Below are 26,367 nucleotides of genomic sequence, written 5' to 3' on the forward strand. Positions count from 1 at the left end.
ATAGCAGTTCACAAACAATTCATGTGCCAAAGGAATACATCTCAATAACTAGTTTTGTATGGCAGTTAATTGTACAATTAGAAAAGAAAGTACATACTCCCATCTATCTTGGTTTAGCATTTTGAGGGGTGAGTACAATTCTACACTGACAAGTGTGCACTGGAAGCAGCAACATTCAGGTCTGAGTACAACATTTAAATCACTGGATACACCCCTGGCTTCAGATATAAGAACTACACCAACCTTCTGCCTTAAACAACGATGCCCACAGAAAACAAGCATGATCCCCATCTTGGAAAGCTGAAAGGGCCACGCCTACCTGAGTTAGCAATTTATAGCATTGGGTTGCTATGACAGTGATTACTGCAATTACCACACAGCAGGCTGCATGCAATTAGCAAATGGTGGCCACCAATTGGTGCAGAGGCCACCACATGCACATGTGCAAATACCTATAAAAGCAGGCTGTAATTGCTGCCAACAAACCCAATCACTCTATGAGAGAGAGAGAGAGAGAGAGAGAGAGAGAGAGAGAGAGAGAGAGAGAGAGAGAGGCAAAAGGAAAAAGAAAATATGTAATTTACTGGCATGTAGTAGATGTATTTGAAGAGTACTCTACATAATGTGAACCATTCATATGTGGCAGCAGTATGTATCTATGCACAGATGTCCTGCTTAACTACTGCCATGGAAAATTCAGTGTGTACCTGTGGGCAGTGGGACATAACTGTGAAATGTGTAGCTCAGCATTAAATGTCAAACATCTGATCCATGTTATCTGTGTTCTGTACAGTAGTGTGGCCAATGGCTGTTTGGGGCATTAGCGCAAACATTTATATAAACATGGGTGTGACAGAGTAACACATGCATGATAGCCATATTAAAGTGTAGCTTAGCATTGGCAACTGCTGTACCAGGCTAGTATGCTAATCTAGCATTTGGAGCTATATACCCCCTATAATGTCACTGTGTGTTCACATGTGACACCTGCTAATGTTGCAGCAAGGCCCAACAGTTCAGCTGTGAGGTCCAGGGACTTACAACAGTGTGGACCTTGTGTGAGTATGGCACACACATATGGAGAGATATATGTGTCATATATATTAACATCTGTATATGTGCATAGAGCAAGGGACATATTGCAACTGTTTGTGAAGGGCGGATATATATATGTTGGTGAAGGTTGTTATGTGCATATTTGTATGTAGGTTTTAGTGTGTGACAAACAAGACAGCATACAGTGCTGGTATATGACATGTGGTGGTTAAACACTGTGGGTGTTTTGTTCAGTTTGCAATGTTGCAGCCAGTGAGGCCTGCTAAAGCTAACTGGGCTGTGAACACTTTCAATGCATTTCTCACAAGACTGTGTGATATTATTACATTACTGTATACCTCACATCCTTTGTATAATTGATATTCCCACCATGAAAGGTGGACTGTATATGTGCCTATATGTATATGTATATGTACACCAATGGATGTGAATATGTGTGTATGTATATATATATATATATATATATATATATATATATATATATATATATATACACACACACACACACACACACAGAGTCATATATACTCATACACACCCACATCTACTTGTTGCAATAGATTCTATGTAAAGTTGACTGAGTGTGATGGTCAGTGTGTTGGTGAATATGTCAAAGATGTGTATTTGTGGGATAGCTTAGTGGGAAACTGTTTCTGTCATGGTATTATGGGTCCTTGCTTTGATCCCAGCAAAAGCTGTGTATGCTGTTGCTAGGCAGATAAAACACTATGGCATACAGTCTGATATATTCCCTTGGTGTTAACTGGGGTGTGTCATTGGAGGCTAAAGCACTACATGTTTGCTTATTGATTGGTACTGATGTTGAATCCAAATCTTGTATGTACTGTAGTACTACTTGAAGCTCTGGGCCTAAACAGCAACGTATGGTGTATGTCCACATTGCTTGTAACCACTGTTTTGTGTGGTCCCTGTAGTCATCACAGATTACATTCCTCAAGCTTAAGGTTTTGTAAGCACTGACACACAGTACTGTATGGTACACACGTAAAGCTTATCTGGGTTGCCATACCTTTGTGTCTTGTAATTATGTCTGATGTGTGTGTGGGCATGCCTGTAATATGTCCTCTGTCATATGTGTGTTACAACATATAACTGCATATCTAGCAACATTTATAGTTTACTACAGCAGTATGCCACCTAGATTCACAATTGTGCACATTTTTTGGCTACGGGTTTGTCATCAACAAGTTGTGTGGTATAATGGTAATACTGTAACTGGACATTACAAACATTGCGATGGATGACATATTTTTTATGCATTGGCTTGATCTATATCTGCTGTGGCTAGGTGGTGCATTGTGTTGCATACAGTGCGCCAGGTACTCTTGTATAGTCTTATATAGTGATTTTATTTTTGTTGCTGTGCAGAACATGGTTTATTATATAGAGCATACCAGTTACTTTCAAGCAGTTGTGGGGTGAGCACTGATAAGTTGTAGTGAAAGTGTTTAATCTCAGTCAGCTAATAGGTTGCTATATATGGCAGTTCAGTGATATCTGTACTGTATAATGTTAAATGTGCCATATGACTTGCTCATACATATCTTTTCTTTATGTCTTCCAGGGATCATGGCATGCCATAGAAATCCTAGCTACAGTAGTGCTGAAGATGAGATTCTTACCCGCTGTATGATTCAGCACTACAGCCTACTATTCTCCAGAACCAGCCAAGACCAGCAGGAGCATACTGCAATGTGGTAATGTGTTGTCTGGAGGCTAAACGAGGTAGGCCTGCATAACTGGACATATGAGCAGGTACACCACCACTGCAGTGATCTACTTAGACATGTCCGTCAGCATGCTTCTGATGTACGGAGACAACGGCTTGCAACAGGTGGTGGGGTTAACATCCATTCCCCCTCATCAGAGTGGAGGAGCTGCTCCTGAGCCTGGTGGCACCTGCCCAACAACAACAGCAGCAGACATTTACCATGATGGAGGTTGGAGCCACCCAGCAAGAACACATGGAGCATGCAGGTAACATGGCATATCTGTAGACTACTGTTACCTCTATTGGTAGTTCATGCATATGTGAGATGTGTACTGTGTAGTTAGAAGATGTGGAGCTTGTTGTTATGCAATACTGATCATTTGCAACGTAATCTGTAGGCCTGTGAATGTAAACTGTTATTCTACTGTAAGATTGCAAGCCCACAGTAGCAATGCCACAGTTGTTGCCACTGACAAACTGTCTCATATCTATGTAGGACCCTCTGGTGTGACAGCAAGGCAGTGGACAGATGCTGGTGAGTGTGTTCTACATTTATTATTGCAAATAAAAAGTGCATGTCATAGTTAAGGTGTAGGCCATGTACACATGTAACACACCTACCCATAATGCATGCTGTGCATGTTTGCTGTGAGACCACGCACATCTCACTAATGTGATTAGTGTAATGTGAAAAACTTAGAAACCTTGGAGCTAACTCAACTCAATTCAATTCAACTCAACAATTTTCGTAATTAGTAATGAATATAGTTCAGTATGTACAGATCAGCTATATTCCAATACTTGTATATTTCAATATTGATGGTGATATTTATTTATAATTTTATATTTAAAATTATCCCTGGTACATTAAGTGTATAGATTTAGTATCCATATGGATGTTTTTTGTTGTGGGCAGATGCATTATATTTATACCAGTCTGCGCTAAATGCACATAGCACTTTAAGAAGAACAAAAAGTTGGTGCCAAAAAGTTTTTAAATTGTGAAGTTTGTGTGTGTTTAACTGGTTCTGAGGAAGTCTGCTATTCGCAGATGAAAGCACTAAACCAGTATTGTCTCGTGGAGCTCTTTGTGTGATTTTGATTTAATAAATCTTTTTTATCATCCTGTTTGAGCTGGGGTTCTCTTCGTGGGCAGGCACATCGGAATTTTGTTCTTGATATATATATATATATATATATATATATATATATATATATACACACACACACACACACACACACACACACACACACACAGAGTCATATATACTCATACACACCCACATCTACTTGTTGCAATAGATTCTATGTAAAGTTCACTGAGTGTGATGGTCAGTGTGTTGGTGAATATGTCAAAGATGTGTATTTGTGGGATAGCTTAGTGGGAAACTGTTTATGTCATGGTATTATGGGTCCTTGCATTGATCCCAGCAAAAGCTGTGTATGCTGTTGCTAGGCAGATAAAACACTATGGCATACAGTCTGATATATTCCCTTGGTGTTAACTGGGGTGTGTCATTGGAGGCTAAAGCACTACATGTTTGCTTATTGATTGGTACTGATGTTGAATCCAAATCTTGTATGTACTGTAGTACTACTTGAAGCTCTGGGCCTAAACAGCAACGTATGGTGTATGTCCACATTGCTTGTAACCACTGTTCTGTGTGGTCCCTGTAGTCATCACAGATTACATTCCTCAAGCTTAAGGTTTTGTAAGCACTGACACACAGTACTGTATGGTACACACATAAAGCTTATCTGGGTTGCCATACCTTTGTGTCTTGTAATTATGTCTGATGTGTGTGTGGGTATGCCTGTAATATGTCCTCTGTCATATGTGTGTTACAACATATAACTGCATATCTAGCAACATTTACAGTATGCCACCTAGATTCACAATTGTGCACATTTTTTGGCTACGGGTTTGTCATCAACAAGTTGTGTGGTATAATGGTAATACTGTAACTGGACGTTACAAACATTGCGATGGATGACATATTTTTTATGCATTGGCTTGATCTATATCTGCTGTGGCTAGGTGGTGCATTGTGTTGCATACAGTGTGCCAGGTACTCTTGTATGGTCTTACATAGTGATTTTATTTGTGTTGCTGTGCAGAACATGGTTTATTATATAGAGCATGCCAGGCACTTTCAAGCAGTTGTGGGGTGAGCACTGATAAGTTGTAGTGAAAGTGTTTAATCTCAGTCAACTAATAGGTTGCTATATATGGCAGTTCAGTGATATCTGTACTGTATAATGTTAAATGTGCCATATGACTTGCTCATACATATCTTTTCTTTATGTCTTCCAGGGATCATGGCATACCATAGAAATCCTAGCTACAGTAGTGCTGAAGATGAGATTCTTACCAGCTGTATGATTCAGCACTACAGCCTACTATTCTCCAGAACCAGCCAAGACCAGCAGGAGCATACTGCAATGTGGTAAGATGTTGTCTGGAGGCTAAACGAGGTAGGCCTGCATAACTGGACATATGAGCAGGTACACCACCACTGCAGTGATCTACTTAGACATGTCCGTCAGCATGCTTCTGATGTACGGAGACAATGGCTTGCAACAGGTGGTGGGGTTAACATCCATTCCCCCTCATCAGAGTGGAGGAGCTGCTCCTGAGCCTGGTGACACCTGCCCAACAACAACAGCAGCAGACATTTACCATGATGGAGGTTGGAGCCACCCAGCAAGAACACATGGAGCATGCAGGTAACATGGCATATCTGTAGACTACTGTTACCTCTATTGGTAGATCATGCATATGTGAGATGTGTACTGTGTAGTTAGAAGATGTGGAGCTTGTTGTTATGCAATACTGATAATTTGCAATGTAATCTGTAGGCCTGTGAATGTAAACTGTTATTCTACTGTAAGATTGCAAGCACACAGTAGCAATGCCACAGTTGTTGCCACTGACAAACTGTCTCATATCTATGTAGGACCCTCTGGTGTGACAGCAAGGCAGTGGATAGATGCTGGTGAGTGTGTTCTACATTTATTATTGCAAATAAAAAGTGCATGTCATAGTTAAGGTGTAGACCATGTACACATGTAACACACCTACCCATAATGCATGCTGTGCATGTTTGCTGTGAGACCACGCACATGTCACTAATGTGATTAGTGTAATGTGAAAAACTTAGAAACCTTGGAGCTAACTCTAAGCTGGCTTACCTCAAACTACCCTCAAGAAACCATTGTACTAGGAGACTTTAACCTTGACTGGTCCCAGCACTCTGACCAGATGAATCCCCTGCCCATTAACCTATATGGCTTCTCCCAAAATATAAAATCTCCTACAAGAATAGGTAATGCTCAACAAAAAGAAAGCATTATCGACTGGATTCTCACCAATAAAGACACACCTAATTATACCACAGGGACCCTCCCCAATGATCTTAGTGACCACCTTATCACTTTCATCATAAAACATAAATTGATGTGTACAAACCTTCCCATATATAAACTAGTTAGAAACAAGAAGAAATTTGTCCTAGAACAATTCCTAGCAGAACTTAAATCCTGTAACTGGTCCATGCTAAAAACACTCCCCATAGACGAGAGTGTTACATACTTTAATGACACATTCCTAAATATACTGGACTCTCATGCACCTAACCGACTCATCAGAGCTAAAGTCCGGATTGCACCTTGGATAACCAAAGACACCAAATCAAAAATTAAGCTCAGAGACCAGGCCTGGGTAAAGTGGCGTACCACCAAAGAACCCTTAGATCGCATCAAATTTCAGCAGCTCAGAAACTCTACAAAAACAGATATTACCCGGGATAAAAAGAATAATTTCTGTCATCTCCAGGACAAACACCAAAATAACCCAAAGAAGTTTTGGGCAGGTTTTAATAACCTCCTTTATTCTGGGAAATCAACTACCCCTACCCCTGAAAAACTTATTGGTAAAGATCCTGAAGAAATAGCTAATACGTTTAACTCTTTCTTCACCGAGACCATTCAGGCACTAGCCAGTCAGTTACCTACTTCTTCCTCCTCCTTAACCAGTCCCACTAGCAAAACACTACCCGCCTTTAGTCTTCAACCAATATCCATCTCCTATATCAGAACTTTATTAAAGAAACTCAAACCATCCACTCTATCGGATGATCGTCTCCCAGCTGAATACCTACAAATAGCATCTGATGTTATAGCCTATCCCATCTCAATCCTGATTAATAGAACTATTACAGAGGCCACCATCCCCTCAATTTGGAAAATATCTTACGTCATCCCACTTCACAAGGGAGGCTCCTCTACGGAAACATCGAACTATAGACCTATAGCAATATTGTCTCCTATAGCAAAAATTATGGAAAGGTGTGCTCACAAGCAACTCCTACACTACCTCACCCTAAACAATCTTCTGTCTAAAACTCAACATGGGTTTCTCCCCCATCATAGTACTATCACTGCCCTCCTTTCCAATGTTGATTCAGTAAATAACAATCGTAACAACAAATTAATAACTTCTGCTCTCTTTCTTGACTTGTCAAAAGCCTTTGACATGGTCAATCACCAACTATTGCTCCACACCCTTAAAACCCTTCACCTCGATAACCTAGCCCTACATTGGTTTAATGCTTACCTTTCTGGTAGACAACAAGCAGTCCAGTGGCAAAGCAAGCTATCTGACTTGCTACCAAATACCATAGGAGTTCCCCAAGGCTCTATACTTGGTCCCCTTCTCTTCTCTGTATTCATAAATGACCTCCATTCAGTCATCCCCAAAGCCACCTGCATTCAATATGCAGATGACTCCACCCTGATTTGTTCTGATGTCTCTCTCCATAATCTCCAAGTAGTCACCCAACACTGTTTTGGCAGTTGAAAATGGTTCTCTGAACGGAAACTCATCCTAAATCCCATAAAACTAAGCTACTACTAATCTTCCCACCTCAGGAATCCCCTTAGGCCTATATCCGCCACATTCTAATAATAGGACCTTTCACGTTCAATCCATCAATGGCACCATCATTGAGCCTGTCACCAACACCAAACTACTAGGTGTTACTATTGATCACAAGCTCAAATTTGATATTCACATTAGTCAAACTATTAAGACAGTAAACAAGAAACGTGGTTCCATGTACAGAATTAAGAACTTTCTAACTCCTTATACTAAACTAACTATAGCACGATCACACCTTCTCTCCACCCTACTGTATGCCTACCCGGTCCTATCCTTCCTCAATAAAAATGAGCTCAACAAACTCTCAGTTGCTTATAACCATATCGCTACATTTGTTACTGGATCACCTTACCGTACCCATCACTGCCTCAACCTAAAGAAACTTGAATGGTTAGAATTACCTAACCTTCTTAAACTCAACCAACTTACTGAAGCATTTAAAATAATTAAGGAACCAGAAAAAAAACCCTCACTGAACAAACTCTTGACCCCCTACTCCAATCTTAACTGCCTCCGATCTTCTAATAGTGTCCTGGTACAAACTATGAAATCTAATAATTCAGGAGGTGATGCTCTCTATGCCAATTCTATTGGAAAGCTCTGGAATTCCCTTCCTAATAACCTAAGACTAACCACTTCACTCAGCCATTTTAAAATTAGTCTCAAATCATTCCTTAAGGCACACTGGCTATGTCCTTGTGACAATCCTGACTAACCCCATAGCTGCTTACCACCCACACACTATTATCTAAAGGTCTCTTCCCCTCAAGCTTCTCTAGATCCCTTTAAACCTATTCTCCTCTATATCACCAAGCCCTTCTCACTGTACGTTAGTTCCTCTTAGACTGCCCTCTCCGTATAACCATAGAATCGACCTGTGAAAGAATTTACCTCCTTCTCCTTTGGGATTAAAAGCTTAAACCTCTTTACTTCTTAACTTATCTGTATATCTGGGTACTTACTCATCATGTACTTGTGGAATTTAATAGAATGTATTTTTAATGAGTCTCTCTGTATTTTATATACTATGAATTTAGCTGGATGTTAGTCTATGTATTGTTGTTTTTTTCAATGTGGAGCTTTTCTCCCCGGGTCTCTGCTGAAAATGGATATGTATCCAATCAGACTAACCCGGTAAACAAATGTAAAATAAATAAATTAGCTGCCTCAAACACATGCTGTACACACACCATCTCAAACAAATGCGGCTACACTGTAGTGACCATTGGATAGGCAGAGTCAATACACAACATACACATAACATACACAACTATGTCATACACAGAACATGCTAACATGCTACACATGAAGAATTCACAAACTCTCTGTAAAGTCACACTCCAGTATCCCAAAAGTCATCCAAACAGCACACATAATATACCTGAGGGGTAGAGTCCTATCATGGGGCAGTGAAACACTCTGCAACACACAACACATTCATGTTAGGGAATGCTCCTTGTTGGCCTCCTTACAAACCCATGTAACAACTGGTTGTGAAATGGTGAATGTAGCCATGGTAGTGCAGTTCCGGTACAGCATGATAGGTTCTGGTTTGGGACACATTTGTAGCCTTGAGTGACCACATGATGCTTCATGATGATGGCTTATGGTACTACACCCCATCCAGTTATTGTAACCACAGTACTACACATAGCTTTCATTGCTATACACCTCAATGTTGTGTGTGTGCAAACATATGCACCTCTAAACAACATGCATACCAATCACCATTTGCACAACTGACACATATATGTCTTGTGATGCTATTGAGTGGCTTGGTCATATGACACACATTGAGTATGTGTGATGTTTAAATTTGCAGTTGTGTTTTAGCATGCCATTCATGGATGACACTGGCATGTCCACAATATGATCTACACTCACCATAACTACTGTACATTGGGTATGTGGACCAATGGTGTTCCATCTGCTGTACATACACCACTGATCTTGTGTGTATACACATCATGCATGAGCTAAAACTGTGTCCACAATTATTTGCTAATGACACAGAGGCTCTAATCAGAATTGGATATCTATGTGACACACGGATACACATCCAGCCATGGTATGTAGACCTATGAGTGATGGTGCACAGTACATTACAGAGTTTTGAATACTTGCACAGCAATGTTGTGGCCATGTATGCATTGCATTCCAGGGGGAGGCCAATCACCAAACAAGAAAATACATGCATCAAAGCCATGTATACTGTTAGTAACAAGGACTGTCTACACTTGCACTACATGCTGTTGAGCAACACATGTCCTGCATACTGACATGTGTGATATGACTGTTTTGCTTGTGATACTGTAACCCACCATCAACCACTATTGAGTATGTCCTGAGATTGCTGGTGTGGTGTGTGTGTGTGTGTGTGTGTGTGTGTGTGTGTGTGTGTGTGTGTGTGTGTGTGTGTGTCTGTGTGTCTGTGTGTGCATCTGTCTGCTTTAGTGAGGAGTGAATTTGTGTGTGTGCATGTGTGCATGTGTGCACATGTGCATGTGCATGTGTGTTGAGGCACTGGCAGGTTTGTCAGGATCTGTTGTAGGGCCACCAACTGACAGTACGCAAGTCTCCAGCCTATCCATGCACACAGTCATACTGCCTGTACATCCATCATCGCCAATGCCCTTAGCAGAGGAACAGTGTACAGTCGGCACTGGGCAAGACAGTGTGGTATCTATGGCACATGCATCAGGACACAGCAGCCATAGCCAGATGTCTGGAACAGAACCACATAGGCAGATGCCCAGGGAGCACTGCTGGTCATCATGCCCCTGGCAGACGTGCCACAACTCTTACAACCACACGCATGTTCCAGGCTGTCATGGAGGCACAGGCACGTATGGAGCAGTACACCAGACAGGGATTAAGGGCACAGAGGGCTCATAACACTTCTGTAAATGACAGTATCCATGACCTAGCAGGTGCCATACATAATTACACTAAGGTCATTGATAGACGTTGGGGTGAGACATTAGATGTCCTCCACAATGTCATGTCCATGTGTCAGGACAGTGCAGGATGATTGAGACATCAATGTGGACATATGCCAGCAACATCATCAGCTGGCAGTCATTGTGGACGTCCTTCAAGTCATAGCCACTCCCATAGTGCCACTACCAGCCCCAGCAATGTTGGGGGGGCTGTCCATATACCATCCTAGAAGACCACATGCACATGGCTCGGGCCAGTCCCAGCAGGGACCTGGATCCAGTGGACATATGTCAATCTCTGAGGATAGTACCCAGTCTGGATTGGTACCTGATACTGTCTGTAGCACCCCTGCCAGGCACAGGTCCCGTATCCGTGGCCAGAGACTGTGACCTGTAAAGCCTGCCAGGTACAGTCTGTAGCTGTCCCACAGATACCCGTATATGGCAGCCACATGGTGGAACTGTGGGCATTCAGACACACACACATTAACCAGACACCTAGGGCAAACACATACCTGCACACATTACATCCACATTGGCTCATAACAGTACTCTTGGCCCTCACACACACACTCACACACACATGTTGATTGCATGGCTCAATGTAGGCCCCTGGCAAACCAACAACACACCTTGTGCATATGATGAAACCTGTGCCACCTCCTGTCATCTGTAACATTGATGCAGGAACAGGCTAACATGGTGCTGAGTGATTTTATTACAATATAACAATGTTTTAATGTGTAGCATGTTGTCATCAATAAAGTGTAATGATATCCTTGAAGGTGTAGCTGAGCAGGCATGATGCATTAAAGCTATAATTATCAATATAGTATTGTTTACACCAGTGTTTATTCCAATTGTGTATTGTCTGCCCATGTGCCACTTGGCTGATGTGTGTAGTTTTGTCAGCATGTGTTATAGAGTAGACAGTAAGTGTGGGATGTGTGCAGCACAGATTTGCAGGTGTACATTTGTGAACATGGTTGAGGTGCACTGTCTGCATGTACGTGCATATTGGACACATGGGCAGGGTGACATGCCCTGTATTAGACAGTGTTAACACTCCATACTTTCTATTGGTGGCCAGTATGCATTGTACTACACACATTTTGGAATGTGAGTACACGTGTGTGTTTGACACGGTTTGACACTGTGCTGTGGGTGATACTGTTGTTACTATCTGTCATTAGTTTGCATTCTGGTAGTATACATAACCTCAACAGCCTGCCCATAAACAATTGTTAGATGATGGCTTGACAACTGACACACAGATGTAGGACACACAGTAACATTTGCAGCCTTCAAGTACTATTCTATGCCAGTAACAAGTGGCATTCACTTGCACTCAGTCCTGGGACCACTCCTGTTTGGCATATAGCTTTCTTAGGTACAAGCAAACACAGTAGGGATATGTCTGGCCACGTTTGGTAATGCAAACTGTGGGCTATAATGCAGTCTCTAGATGACACACACATCCTCCAAAAGGGTAACATACAGACAGATACCTGGTGTCAAACCCATGCTGTAAAGCTATAAGCCAAATAAAGCATAGTCATCCACATTTACAAAACATAGTATCCCCAGAGTACCACATAGGTAGTAGCCCCCAAAATGTAGAACAGGTACCAATGTATACACAGAGCCATGTGTTAAGTCATCTCTCCTTTGATAATCACATTTCCAAAGGGTTTTGGAAATCCCTCTGTGGATCACATAAGCAATAAGGGGTCTGCATGCATATCCACAAAGGTTGTTGCACACCTATAATAAATAGCCATCTTTGACAGACTTTGCTGCTTTTGAACAGGTTTCAAATATACCTCAGGCATAAACCCTCACTCACACTATTCAATAGAAACCGTAACAAGTGCATGTGAAATGGATGACGTAGGCAAGGGATCACTGCAGTGGCTAGGCTTGTCACAAGCATACAGATGTGACCTAAGGTCTGGAAAGCAGCAGCACACTCTGGTAAAGATAACAGATATGTTCATGGAAAAATCAGGGTTCCCACCTATGAAATAATTGAGGTCACATGTATTTGCCACACAGCTACCACACACAATCTCATATAGTTGGAAAGTGCAGGATTCAAACCCCTACCTAATTACTTTATGATACTAAAGCAGTGCACATTTACACAACACGCTATACACATTACTGGGAGCTCTCCTTTCCGCAGGTATATTTGTAGGATGGTGACATCGTCAGACTTGACAAAGATGAGTATACCACTTTTAAGGTGTTTCAGTAGTCTTCAAAAACGTTGCTCCTCTCCACAGAGACACACACTCTTATACAATTGGCAAGTGCAGGATTCAAACCCCTACCAAACTACTTTATGATACTAGAGCAGTACACATTTACACGACGCAGTATACACATTACTGGGAGTGCTCCTTTCCACAGATATATTTGTAGGATGGTGACATCATCAGACTTGATAAAGTGGGTTACATTATGTGACATTAGGTGGGCTACATAGAAGGAATTTCTAAACACTTTGGCAATGTGATCATCAAAGAAGAGTTTACTACCTACCTGGGTCCCCAGGTCCATAATTGCATTCTCCATACATACTGGATTACCACCTATGTGGTAATTTGTAGGCACTTTGTTTTATCCAAAGGGGATGACTATGCATTTTTTGACATTCTGCTTGAGGGTATTGTTTTGACACCAGGTATCTGTCTCTGTAAGACCCTTCTGGAGGATGTCTGTGTCAGCCATAGAGTTGATTATGGACCACAGTTATCAGTCATCTGCAAACTTGGTCAGCCATACTCCTCCCATGCTTGCCTGTACCTCTGAGCAGTATCTACTGAACAGGTGGGGTCCCAGGACCAAGACCTGTGGGATGCCACTTGTGACTGGTTTAGAGTCGGACATGGCACCTGCAACTCTAACCATGTGTGTTTGATTTGTGAGCCAGTTGGCCACCCATCCTGTGACATAGGGGTTAATGTTCAAGCTGGTAAGCTTGTCTATGATGCCAGAGTGGGGAATTGTGTCAAAGGCCTTAGTGAGGTCCAGGTGGTCTGTGTGGGCTACTTTCATCTCCATCTATGTCCTTGGTAACTGTTTCAAGGAAGTCAACTAGGTTTAGGAGGCAGGATCTGCCTTTACCAAAGCCAAATTGGGTAGAGTCCAGTGTCTGGAGGTTCCCAGTGTCTGTTTATGGGTTCCATGATAATTTGTTCCATAGCTTTGCAGACCAGGCTGAGTAGGCCTATAGGGCAATAGTTTCCAGGTTCTGTTGTAGCACCACCTTTGTGGAGCTGGATGACTGTTGCTGTATGCCATTCTTTGGGTACATAGCCTGTGGTAAGGTTGAGTCTGGACAGTGAATGTAGATGAGGGTGTAGTTCCTTTTGGGGCTGGTGTAAGACACATCCTGGGACACCATCCAGTCTCATTGATGCTGTGTTCTTAGCTTTGGAGAGGGCTGTTTTTACCTGCATGTCCATGAAGTCTGGGGCTCTGCATTCTTCTGGGATGGACACAGGCCCTTTTGGGGGTGAGGGGAGGTGAAGTTTGCACTGAACTTGTCCGCCAGGATGTGGGCAATGTCAGTTGGTTCAGTGTATTTTTTGCCATTTTGCAGTACCTGACAACATATTTGAGAGTTGCCACCTAAATGTTTGGTATAGGTAACGGAGGCTTTGTGGTTGTTATTCTTAGATTCCTTGGCAATTTGTCTTTAGAAATTGGCCTTGGATTATTTTATGAGCGATCATTGTTTCTTCCTAATAATGATGAGTGATGCCTTTACTTTTGTGAAGTTTGCTCTATCATGTGTTAGTTTCCTCCTTCTGTTGTATAGCTTATTTATGGGCAATGACCACCAGATTGGTTTCTTCTTTTTGGAGGAGTATGTCTTGGTTTTATTTGGGATGTCTCGATCCATGCATCCCTGTAGATGCTCATAGAATGCACTTGTAAATGATTCTGCAGATTGTATATCATTATTCTATAGCAAGGGGGCTTTGGAACTTTCCACTTTGGTCTTGAGAAGTGTGCAGTTTGCTTTTGAAAATTTCTTCACAGTGATTTACTTGACTGTGAGGGGGGGGCAGGATCTGGATGTCCAGTGTGATTACTTTATGGTCTGATATTACCAGCGAGGGGTTTATCTCTAGTGTGAAACACTGGTACCCCATGTTGGTGATGATCAGGTCCAGTATTGTCACCTCTAGTGGGCATGGTGACCAGCTGTTCCAGGGTTTTTGAGTTTTTAAACTCTAGGAAGCCTTGGGCAAAGGACATTGTACACGAGTAATTCTCCCAGTCAATGTTTGAGCAGTTGTAATCTCCTCATATAATGGTGTTTGGTAGGACCTTTATATTTTCCAGTGTTCTCAGGAATACTGAGTGAGGTTCCTGAGACAAGGTAGGTGATCTGTAGCAGGCTATAATCTGATAAGCAGCTTTGCCCAATGTTAATTGCATTTGCATGGGCTCCAAGGCCTCATGCTGTGCCACTAACCTGAAGGTGTGGGTATCTATAAGGTAAATGGATACACCCCTTCCTTTTGTATTTCACTTTGGGTTTTAGGGCCGAAGATCAGAGGGATTGTGAGTGTTTTACATGGAGCATATCCAACAGCTTTATGTTTGACATAGCTTTGTATGTTAGGCAGAGATCACCTTTGAGAAGGCGAAATGCGAGAGAGTACAGATGGAGAATTTTGAGACAGTCTGTGTATGGCATGTATTTCAGGCCACTAATCCTCTTTGTGAGGTATTTCTGCAGGCTTTCCAGTTGTTGTAGATGTCTTGTGAGGTACATAGCAAAACCGGTGTTGTACTATATTATGGATCTAGTAAGTGATGAGTAGAGGGGAACAATGTCCTCTTCTATTCTGCATGAGACACCTTTTGTGATGATGTGTGCCACATAAAAGGATTTCTTGACTACTGTGGGGATGTGATTATCACAGGTGTGTCCACTGTCCACCTGTGACCCAAGGTCTCTTATCACACTTTCAGTGTTAAGTATACTACCGCCTATTTTGTAGTTTGTGGCGATTTATACCTAGTTTAGTGGGTTTATCTATAATTCCAGAGTGGGGGATGGTGTTGAAAGCCATGGAAAGTTCTATATAGGCTGTGTGAACCACCTTACCCTTGTCTATGGTTCTGGTGACTGCTTCAATGACGTCTATCAGGTTTAGGAGACATGATCTGCCTTTTACAAACCCAACATGGTTGTGGTCCAGAGTTTGGAGATTACCAATGTCTTTTTTATAAGTTATATGATGATACATTCCATGGCCTTGCAGAGCAGGCTCATCAGGCTAATGGGGCTCTAGTTCCTGGCATCCGTGGTGGCTCCCCCCTTGTGTAGTGGGATAACCGTCGCTGTGCACCATTCAGCAGGCACAAAGCCTGAGGTGAGGTTATGACTGAACATAGTACATAGGTGTGGTGCCTGTTTGTTCTGTAGTTTGTGTAGAACACAGCCTGGGATGTTATCTGGTCACATGGATGCTGTGTTCCTGGCTTTGGAGAGTGTTTTTTACCTGTGCAGCTGTGATGACAGCAACTTTGCAGTCTTCCGTTATAGAGATGTGCTATTTCAGGGGTGAGAGGGGTTAAAGTTAGCACTGATCCTATCTGCCAGGATGTTGGCAATATCAGTTGGCTCTGTATATTTAGTGCCATTGTGCTGTAACTCAGAGCAGATCTGAGTGTTGCCAATGAGATTCTTGACATAGCTATAGAATGATTTGTGGTTGTCTTTAGAATCAGTGTCAATTTTGTTTTCATAACTAGCTTTGGAGGATTTTATCAGGGATCACAGCTTCTTACTGATATTGACCATGGAGCGCCTCCACTCATGGGATTTTACCCTTTTGCAACAGTTTCTTCCTTCTGTTGTGCAGTTTGTTTATGGCAGGGGAACACCAGATTGGCTTCCTTTTCTTGGAGGATAATGCATTCGTTCTGTTTGGGATAGCACGATGCATGCAGTCATGTAAGTGCTTATAAAGTGCAATTGTGAAGGGTTCAGTAGTCAAAACTGTATTGTCCATCTGCATGGGTGTCCTGCAGTTCAACACTTCTGTTTTAAGAAGCATGAAGTTGGCTTTGGAGACATTTTTAACATGGTTTTCTTAATGGGGGTGTGGGTCCAGAATGTGGATATGTAGGGTAATTAGCTTATGGTCAGATGGGACCAATGAAGCACTGAGTTCAGGTGTGAAACACCGGTCATGCAGGACAAACCAAACCCCGTAACCAACACAAATAAGCACAAAGTGAGCTAAATTCTACTCATTGCCAGAAGTCTCAGTCTCCAGATGCACACACTCGAGGCACTTCTCATTATGGAGAATATTGATATCTGTGCAGTAACAGAAACCTAGTTCAAGGCTCCAGACAGCACACCAGCACTACCAGGATACTACTCATTCCATACCTTCCAGCATCAGAACCTGAATCATAGCACATAGGGTGAGGATGTATCCATATTCATCAAGGATACCTACACCTCTCTCTACATGCTCTCTACAGGATATGTACCCATAGAATGTTGCACAGCAATGTTCTTCATACTACACAGGGGCGGGGCCACAAAACCCCCTTGGCATTCATGCTCTATGAGCCTGACGAGTGTGTTCTGCAAGGCAATGGAGCCAATCATAATTGAAGTCAACAATACAGAGATTGGGAACCTTCACACAGTTGAGCACACCCAGTTTGGCTTCTTCAAATGCAGACCACACCTCCTAAATAGGGAGGATTTCTTTGACAGTTACCCAGGCTACAGATGATTGAAATGAGCTCAACACAGCCTACCTATACCTCGCTAAGACCTTTGACACCATTCCCCAGTCAGGTATCATAGATGAACTCACCAACCTGGCCATGAATCCATACATCACAAGATGGATTGCAAACTGGCTCACAGAATGATCCCACACATTAAGAGTTGCTGGCTACATGTCAGACTCTACACCGGTAACAACTGGTGTCCCCCAGGGTTCAGTCCTGGGGTTCCTCCTGTTTGGTATAGACTTCTCAAATGTACATGCCAACAAAGGAGGGTTGTGGTTGACTAAGTTTGCTGGGAACTGTAAAGTGTTTGCCATAATAGATTCCCCGGAAGGCAGACATATTCTCTAGAAGGGACTCTATGAGACAGATGTGTGGTGTCAGAATCATGGCCTCAAGCTCACTGTGGAAGAATGCATAGTGATCCTCTTTGTTGAAAACAAAATACCCACAAACTACCACATAGGTGTTACCCCCTTAAAAATGACAAGGTGATAAGGCATCTGGGGACACAAGTAGATAGTCATCTTTCCTTTGACAGCCATGTTGCCAAAGTGATTGGGAGATCCTATGTGGCCCACCTAATCAACAAAGGGTTTGCATCAGGATCCAAAGAGGTAGTGTTGACACTCTACTCTTACATAATCAGACCCATCATTGAGTACAGTGCACCATTTTGGATGTACTCGACTTAGCATATCCAGAAGCTGTAGAGACTACATAGGTACCTCACCAAGAAGATTACTGGCCTCATACAGTTGTGTTATGCAGCACAACTGGTAAAACTAAATCTGTTCTTCATTGCGTACCACCTACTCAGAGGCACACTCTGCCTAACATACAGAGCCATGTCCAACACATAACTGTTGAACATGCTCCATCTACAGATAACAACATTGAGTTGCCCTACACATTCCAGGGATATGAACCTCATCACAACGATGAATACAACATGCTGGTGGGATAGAGTACTATCCCAGACACTTGCCTTACTGTGGAACAGAGTCCCAATGTACATCAGACAGAACCCCTCGCTGACACTCTTCAATTGGAACCTTGAAGAGTGGATGGGAAACAGACAATTCATGCCAGGCATCACATCAGCCGCCCCACTAAAAAGGGGCTTAGGGTACTAACTATTAGAACTAGGCCTTGGGAGACTACCCAATGGTGTGGTGAAATCTGCACAACTTGCGTAGGCTGATATATGCCTTCGTGGAGATAGTCTGCTACATACCTATGAACCCATGTGACAGGTATATGTCTACAGATAGTAGATGTGTACTTCATTGTACAGTCATGTTATACAGCAGGCACATGGACCACATACACTGTAATGTTTACAGATACTGGTGGCTGTTATGCACAATGGGAGAGATGTGCACCTCATGTCTTTTGCGCCATTGGGATGTGTGCTGGGTGGGACAGTCCTTGATGGCTCTCTGTCATGATCACCCTCTTACACACATCTCTGCACATCCATCTTTGGCTTATTATACTGTATTCCCCCTACATATATATATGTAGGTACATAGGTAGGTAATAGGCTATCTGCCTGAAGGCATATATTAGTATGGCCAGAGTGTGCAGCTATCACCACCCATGGAGTTAGTTCCCTAGGCCTCTGTGTAGTAGAGCTGATGAAGTGATCCATGGTGTGACAGTTCAGTTTGACATACACTCATCAAGGCTCCTCTGGAAGAGTGTCAGTGAGGAACTCGGCTTAATGTTGGAAGCCTGTTCCAAAGCAAGGGAAGTCTGTGAGTTAGTAATGTATCCCTCCAACATGTTCTATTTAATGTTGTGATGATGATATCCCTAGAGCATGTGTTACAGTGAGCTTGGGTTTACTTCAGATAGCACATGTACATCAGTTCTGAATTGGACATGGACCTGTCTGTTGGGCAGAGATCTCCTGAGTAGACAGTATGCAACAGAGTACAGATTGAGTTAAATTCAGTCTTGTTGCATGGGGCAACTGTTTGAGGCCAGTAATCCTATTGTTGAGGTACTTCAGTGGTCTTTTCAGCTGCTGAAGGTGCCTAGTCAGATTCATCACAAGTGTGTTGTGGTACTCTCTGACAGGTCTGATGACTGATGAGTAGAGGGAACCTCCTTTGACCTACATGAAAAGACCTTGGCAGTTTGTGGGAACACATAGCATGATTTTCTAACCACTTTGTGAATGTGTTTCTGGAAGTAGAGATGACTATCCACATGTGTCCATAGATCCCTTATTATCACCCCATATTTAGGGTGTTGGCACCTATGTGGTATTTGTATGACTGTAGCTTGAGACCATAATTGTGACACCACATCTGTCTGACTGAGACCCTTTTTAAGGATGTCTCTGTTGTCCCAAACATCGATTATGACAACTTTTTTGCAGTCATCCACAAACTTTACTAAACATAGCCCTCGTGTGTTTGACTGTATTTCTGAAAAGTATACACCAGACAGGAGGGGTCCCAGAACTAAGCCATGGAGGGCAGCAGTTGTTACCAGCTTGAACAGGAGACCACAATTCTTACCTTGTGGGATCTATCTGTGCCCCAGTTGGCAATCCATCAGATGACATACATATTTATGCACAGGTTGTTGATTTTGTGGATACGACATGTGTCTGGGATGTTGGAAAAGGGCTTTTCAAAGTCTATGTGGGACGTGTATAGCTCATTTCATTGATGTATGTCCTGGGTGACTGCCTTGGAAACAGTCAAGCAGGTTTGGGAACCATGATCTGCCACTGACCAAACCACAATGGGTAGGGTTGGGTGTTTGTAGGCTCCCAATAGCTCTGTTTATGAGTTCCATCATGATGGACTCCATGGCCTTGCAGATCAGGCTTAATAGGCTTATAAGACAATAGTTCCCATGGTCTGTTGTGCACCAACACTTGTGGAGTATGACAAATGTTGCTGTAACCCATTCAACAGTTTCATATCCTGTACAGTGGGTGAGTCTCAACAGAGTGTTCAGGTGCAGGGTCTGTTTGTTTTGGAGATCACATATGACACAGCTAGGGAAATCATATCATCCCATAGACACCATGTTTTTAGGTTTGGAAAGAGCTGTTTAACCATTGTATATGTGGTTTCTGGGTTTTCACAAGCTCCAGGTATGATAATGGGCCCTTTTGTCAGTGAGGGGGGGGGGTAAATATGTATGAACCTGTCTAACAAGATGTTGGCAATGTCAGTCATGTACATGTATTCATTTACAGTTTGCACTGACTCAGAACATATATGAGTTTACATTGATATTTATGACATAGCGAAAGAAAGCTTCATGGTTCTCTATGGACTCTGACAATATTTTTGCCAGAACATGGATTGGATAACGTTCTTTGAATTTTCACTTTCTTTGAACAACTTAAGTACTTGTAGTACATAGTTTGATTATGACAGGAGTCCAATATATTATATGGGTCTGTTTTCATATAACTGTGTGCACAAGGCAGGATTGGTGAATAGTGACAAGTTTCTGGGGTAAGAACTGCAACTGCCAGATATGTGTGGCCTACTGCTGTACTCAGACATGGCCTAAGTGTGTGAGCATGCCCAGTATGACCTTTCAGTATGTTGTTGACTGACATTTGCTAAATTTGTTTAAGTGTGTGAGCATGCCCAGTATGGACATATATACTATATGTGTGTGACAAATCAAGTTGTTTTTTACTTCAGGTCTCACCATTGTGTTGTACATCGACTGGAAGCACGCTGTGCCTGCAGGGCTTCCATGAGTCACTTTGCATAGATTTATCAACATTTCTACATAGAGGGGGGGCAGCTATTATTTGTACATTTCTACCTAGGGGGTACACCTGATTGTTACTGTGGGTGTACATAGGATGAGTGGTTCACCTGACACTTATACACATTTGCTAGGCCTGCACTGCTATGTCAGGTACTCCATTTCAGTCTGTACTGTTGCCTATCGTACTGGCTTGAGGCATACTACTGTACTACAGATATTAGCTTCCAATTTCACGTATACTAGTTTGTAACTTCATAGCCTACCCAACCCACATCACACTGCCTGGCCTGCTGTTATCTGTCTGCATAGGCCTGGGGGGAAGTTACTCATATGCCTCTTTCAGAGAGCATGATACAGCATTTGTTTGTGTTTGCATTAGTCTACAATTGTCCTGCTGTGTCTGTGCCACTGAAATGCTGTCATGGCTTAGTGGTTCAGTACTGTGACTATAGTGCATAGTAGCCTGAGTTTGAGCCCTGTCACTGCTTTTTATTTTCCTGCTGGGCAGAACAGACTGCTTAAAGAACAGTAAAACAGGTGTGAGCATGTTTACCTGACTTTGTTCAACTTTGCCCAACCTTGCCCAACTTTGCCCAACATTGTCCAACATTGCTCAACGTTGCCTGATGTTGCGCTAGTTAGCCCAGTGCGCAGCCCTGTGCAATTGTGTTTAAATATACTAAATAGTGGTAAAATGTGCTTAGCACTGCTTTATATTGCTGAAAATAGGGCAATCATGCCCCAGGTGGTGCTGCAGGTACTGTCAAGTTAGGCATCCCTTTTATTGTATGTGCGAGTCAGAGAGAGGTGTCATTTCCAGGGTTCCTACTGAGTAAGTGTATGTGCTATGCATTGCCTCTTTGCCAAGGCATACTGGGCACCCCTCCTTCTGCCTACTGGGGCAGGCTCAGGTTGTTCCTCCTCTGAGTCATGCTGTGCTTATGCAGTCCTTGGCAATGGTGGGGGGCTGTTTGGCCCTGCCCCATGCTGTTCCTGCTGCAGCTGTTTTCTCAGGATCATATTGTGTAGCATGGCACATACCATGACAATTTGAGTACATGTAGTTGGTGAGTACTGCAAGGCTCCACCAGATGTGTCCAGACACTGGAACTGTGACTTGAGCATCCCAAACACATGCTCAATAATGTTTCTTGTTTGTGCATGTGCCTCATTATGGAGTTCTTGTTCAGGTATGTGTGCATTTCTGATGGGTGTCATCAGCCATGGCTCCAGTGCGTATTCAGCATCCCCCACTAGGTGACCGTCAGGGATGTAGCCATTGGCAAATCTCTGGAAAACAGCTATGTCAGATGTCAGATGTGGGAATCGTGATAGCTTCCAGGGCAGCCAGCACACACATTCATTATTATGCCCTGGGCATCGCACATGACCTGGCAGTTGATAGAGGTGAAGCCCTTGCGGTTGATGTAGACCCTACCCCGCTCACCAGGTGGTGCTTTGATGTGTATGAGCGTGCAGTCTATTGCACCCACTACCTCAGGGTATTCTGCTATTTGGTGGAAAAGACACATATTGCTGGCCAATGCCTCATGGGAATTGGGGAAATATATATGCTCACCGACATGTGCTGACATGGCATCCAGGAACTGGTGCAGTACCCTGGATGCTGATGCCTGTGAAACCCCACATCATATCACCAGTTGGTCTCTGGAAGGTACCTGTAGCTAGTATTCATAGGCCAACACATACCTTGGTATCCACTGGGATGGGTTCCCCTCTGTTGGTTCTGTGTGTGAGGCATAGCCGGCACAGCTCAACAATTTGCTGCAGGAGATCTCTGTCCACTCTATAGTGCTCCACTATCTCCAGCTCATGTAGCCCCTGGTAGGTTACCCTGGGTCTGTACACTCTTCTCCGTCTCCTCACTGTGGGTTGCTCAGCAGCATTCACAACATCACCACCCTCAGCATCTTGCATATGTTGGTTTATGCTAGCAATAGCAGCCCCTAACATTTTGTCTGACTTAAGATTTTTAAGTTTTCACTCTTTGTATACTGCAGTGTTGCAGAGTTCTTGGGAAAAAACAGGGTAGACTGCTGATTGCAGAGTTTAAAGTGCTGGGCTGGGCTAGTCTACTGCCTGTGTAATTGGTTGATTCTGATATATTTCACCTGGCAGCTTTGCTAGTTCTCCTTGGTTAACTTCCTACTACTTTGTTTCCTTCCTTTTCCCTTTCTGTTTCTGCCCAGGGCAACGCCACACAAACACGCGCACACGGGTGCACGCGCGTGCACACTCTGTTTGCATGTTTGCAAGAAATTTCAGATATATCCATGGAGTACACCTTTGGTTTTTTGTTTTCAGCCAGGACAACTGTAGACACGCCTCTGGCAATCCTGAGCAACTCAGGGCAAGCACAAGCCACTGTGCTCCAATAAGCTTACAGTCTTTCAGACATACCTCCTCATGATGTCACCTATCTTCTACTCTACTACTACCCTACTCCTACACTTACACTCTAGGGACATGGCTCACATGCCGGGTAAAATTGGGATTCCCTATCCTTATCCTCATTTGCATAAGATTGCCTACTAATGCTTGGTTACATCTCTCACACTGAGCCCCCCCCCCCTTAGCAACCACTACTCAGTGGCCATGTTGTTTTCAGCTTGCCATTCACCTGCATGGCAGAACAAGCTTTTTAGTGAAAATGCCCATTTTTGGCTATTTTTCAATTTATTTTCATTTTATTTAAAGCGCCGCACATTTGCGCGGCGCTGCACTGCACTACGCTTAAACATCAGAGATCAGGGAAAAATGTATTTTAAGGATTTACAACATTTGCAAATGCCAATGGCCATATATTTGGCCATTAGCATGCTTCTTCAACTAGATGCATCCTTTATTTGGAGCTGTCATAGCTCCGTTTAGCTATTTGCAGAACAGTACTCCTTTACCAATGGAGTACATTTCTGCAAATAACACTACTCTTACACAGACAGGTTAGTGTTTCCTGGATCGCAAATTTACCTCATTTGTATAGCTTTCAGGTAATTTGCATACCATAACACTGTCCGTGCAAGAGTAACTTTAGAAGCTCTCATGCACACCCCTGCCGGCTGTTGCTGGATCGCTCGGCAGACATATTGGCTGTCTGCCATCTTACACTAATCTTAGACTCCATGCAAGCCTTCGTAAATCCTGCCCTCAGTCTTTTGTATGCAATTGTGGTTAAGCAGGGTAAGGGAATTTGCCCTTGTCCCATTGTTTTGCGATGACAGAGTTGGTGTAAATTATTAGCAGGGTTGTGGGGATAGAGCCCCCACCATGGGGGTTGTAGAGGGACTGCCTCCCTAAAAAAAATGGTTTTATTTTCTGTTGTTTTTGATCATTTTGGATTCAATCTAAAATTATCATTCTTTCATAGTTCACTATTGTGAGTGTTCGATGTTTCATGAGACACTCATAAATAGATAGATAGATAGATAGATAGATAGATAGATAGATAGATAGATAGATATATAGACAGATAGCTAGACAGATAGATGTCATTAAACACAAAAATGAGGCTGGCAAATCTCTCTTTGCCTGCACTATTGCTAGAACCTGGAACTCACTCCCAGATCCCTTAACCTCTACCACCTCTATTTCCTAATTAAAAAAACTACTCAGAACCCACTACATAAAAAACTGGCTTTGCCCTATGCTGACCGCCTTAAAAAACTCCAGCTATACTCTGTTGCATATCATCTACTCCGAGGCGATCTCTGCCTAACATACAAGGCCATGTCAAACCCAGAGCTGTTGGACATGCTGCACTTAAAGAAATCCCAATCCCTCAGAACCACATGCTCCAGGGTTCTAAATCTTGTCATCACAATAAACAAAACATGCTGGAGGGATAGGTTCCTGACCCAGGGACTCCCCAGACTCTGGAATAGACTGCACATACATGTCAAGCAATGCATCTCTTTGGCCCTCTTCAAAAGAAACCTTGATGATTGGATGGGAGAAAGGAAATTCACCTCGGGGATCATGTCAGTTGCCCTGCTAGACAGGGGTCCAGGGAAATAAATAGTATGGGAAGAAATAGCTAGGGAATTTTTATGGCTAGGCTTGTATAGGCCCTAGGGCCAATAGCCTAGTACCAACCTATGAACCTATGCTCATGTCACCCTCCAGGTTAAGCCATACCAGTGCACTGTAGCTATGACTACTAATGACAAAATATGGCTCTCTGACAAAAGAGTGTCTCCTCCTTCTCTGCTAGTACACCCAATAATAAATCCCCCATAATGCTGGGGTCTCAAGGAAGAAAAAAATTTTATATTCACAATTGTATATTCTATATGGTATTGACTCACCTTTTGATATTTTAATAGTTATTAATTTCTGCTATGTATGCTCAATACTATTATTTCCTGTGTGATGTGATGCTTTCTTCTTATCTTGCCATATTGTATCCTTTGTATTGTACTGTACTGGAGCTTTTCACCCCGGACGTCTAATGAAAATGGACCTGTGTCCAGTCAGACTTTCCCAGTAAACAAATGTAAAATAAAATAATAAATAAATAAATATAGACTGATAGGTGAGCTCATATAGTCTTCCTTAATGTATTTTCTATTCTACACTTGTACTCATGTTATGTGTTTTCTCTACAGTATCCTTTCAGTGATGAAATCTCCAAAACAGCTCAGTACTTCAACAGTCATGACAAAAGAAAAATAATTTTTGCTATTCTGGGTACTCAGAGCGGTATGTAAAGAAAGGACAATCCACAATGACTATCAAATAAGCATTCTAGTGCCAGAGTACAAGAATAAATGAGGACATTTAAAACTGTGGACAGTACAGAGGTATTAAACTTCTGTTCTATTCTATGAAAGTGGTGGAGAGAGTCATTGGTAAGCAAATACACATAGTAATAGAAAGTAAGATGGGAGATGAACAGTTCAGATTTAGATCAAGATGTAGCACAACCAACATTGTGTTTGCATTTAGAAAGTTTGTGGAGAAGAAGCTGGAGGTAAGGAAGAGTCCAAGTAGCCATTCCTAGACATGGAGAAAGCATATGACAATGTCCCAAAAAACTGATGTGAGTTGTCCTGTAATGGTCTGACATTGTGTAAATACTGGTTGATCTGGAGTAGACCATGTGCAAAGATATACTGATATAAGTATGAGCAGTGTTCAGACTTACC

Source organism: Protopterus annectens, chromosome 1.part1 (assembly GCF_019279795.1).
Source record: "Protopterus annectens isolate FY-2018-M chromosome 1.part1, PAN1.0, whole genome shotgun sequence".
NCBI classification, from domain to species: domain Eukaryota; kingdom Metazoa; phylum Chordata; order Ceratodontiformes; family Protopteridae; genus Protopterus; species Protopterus annectens.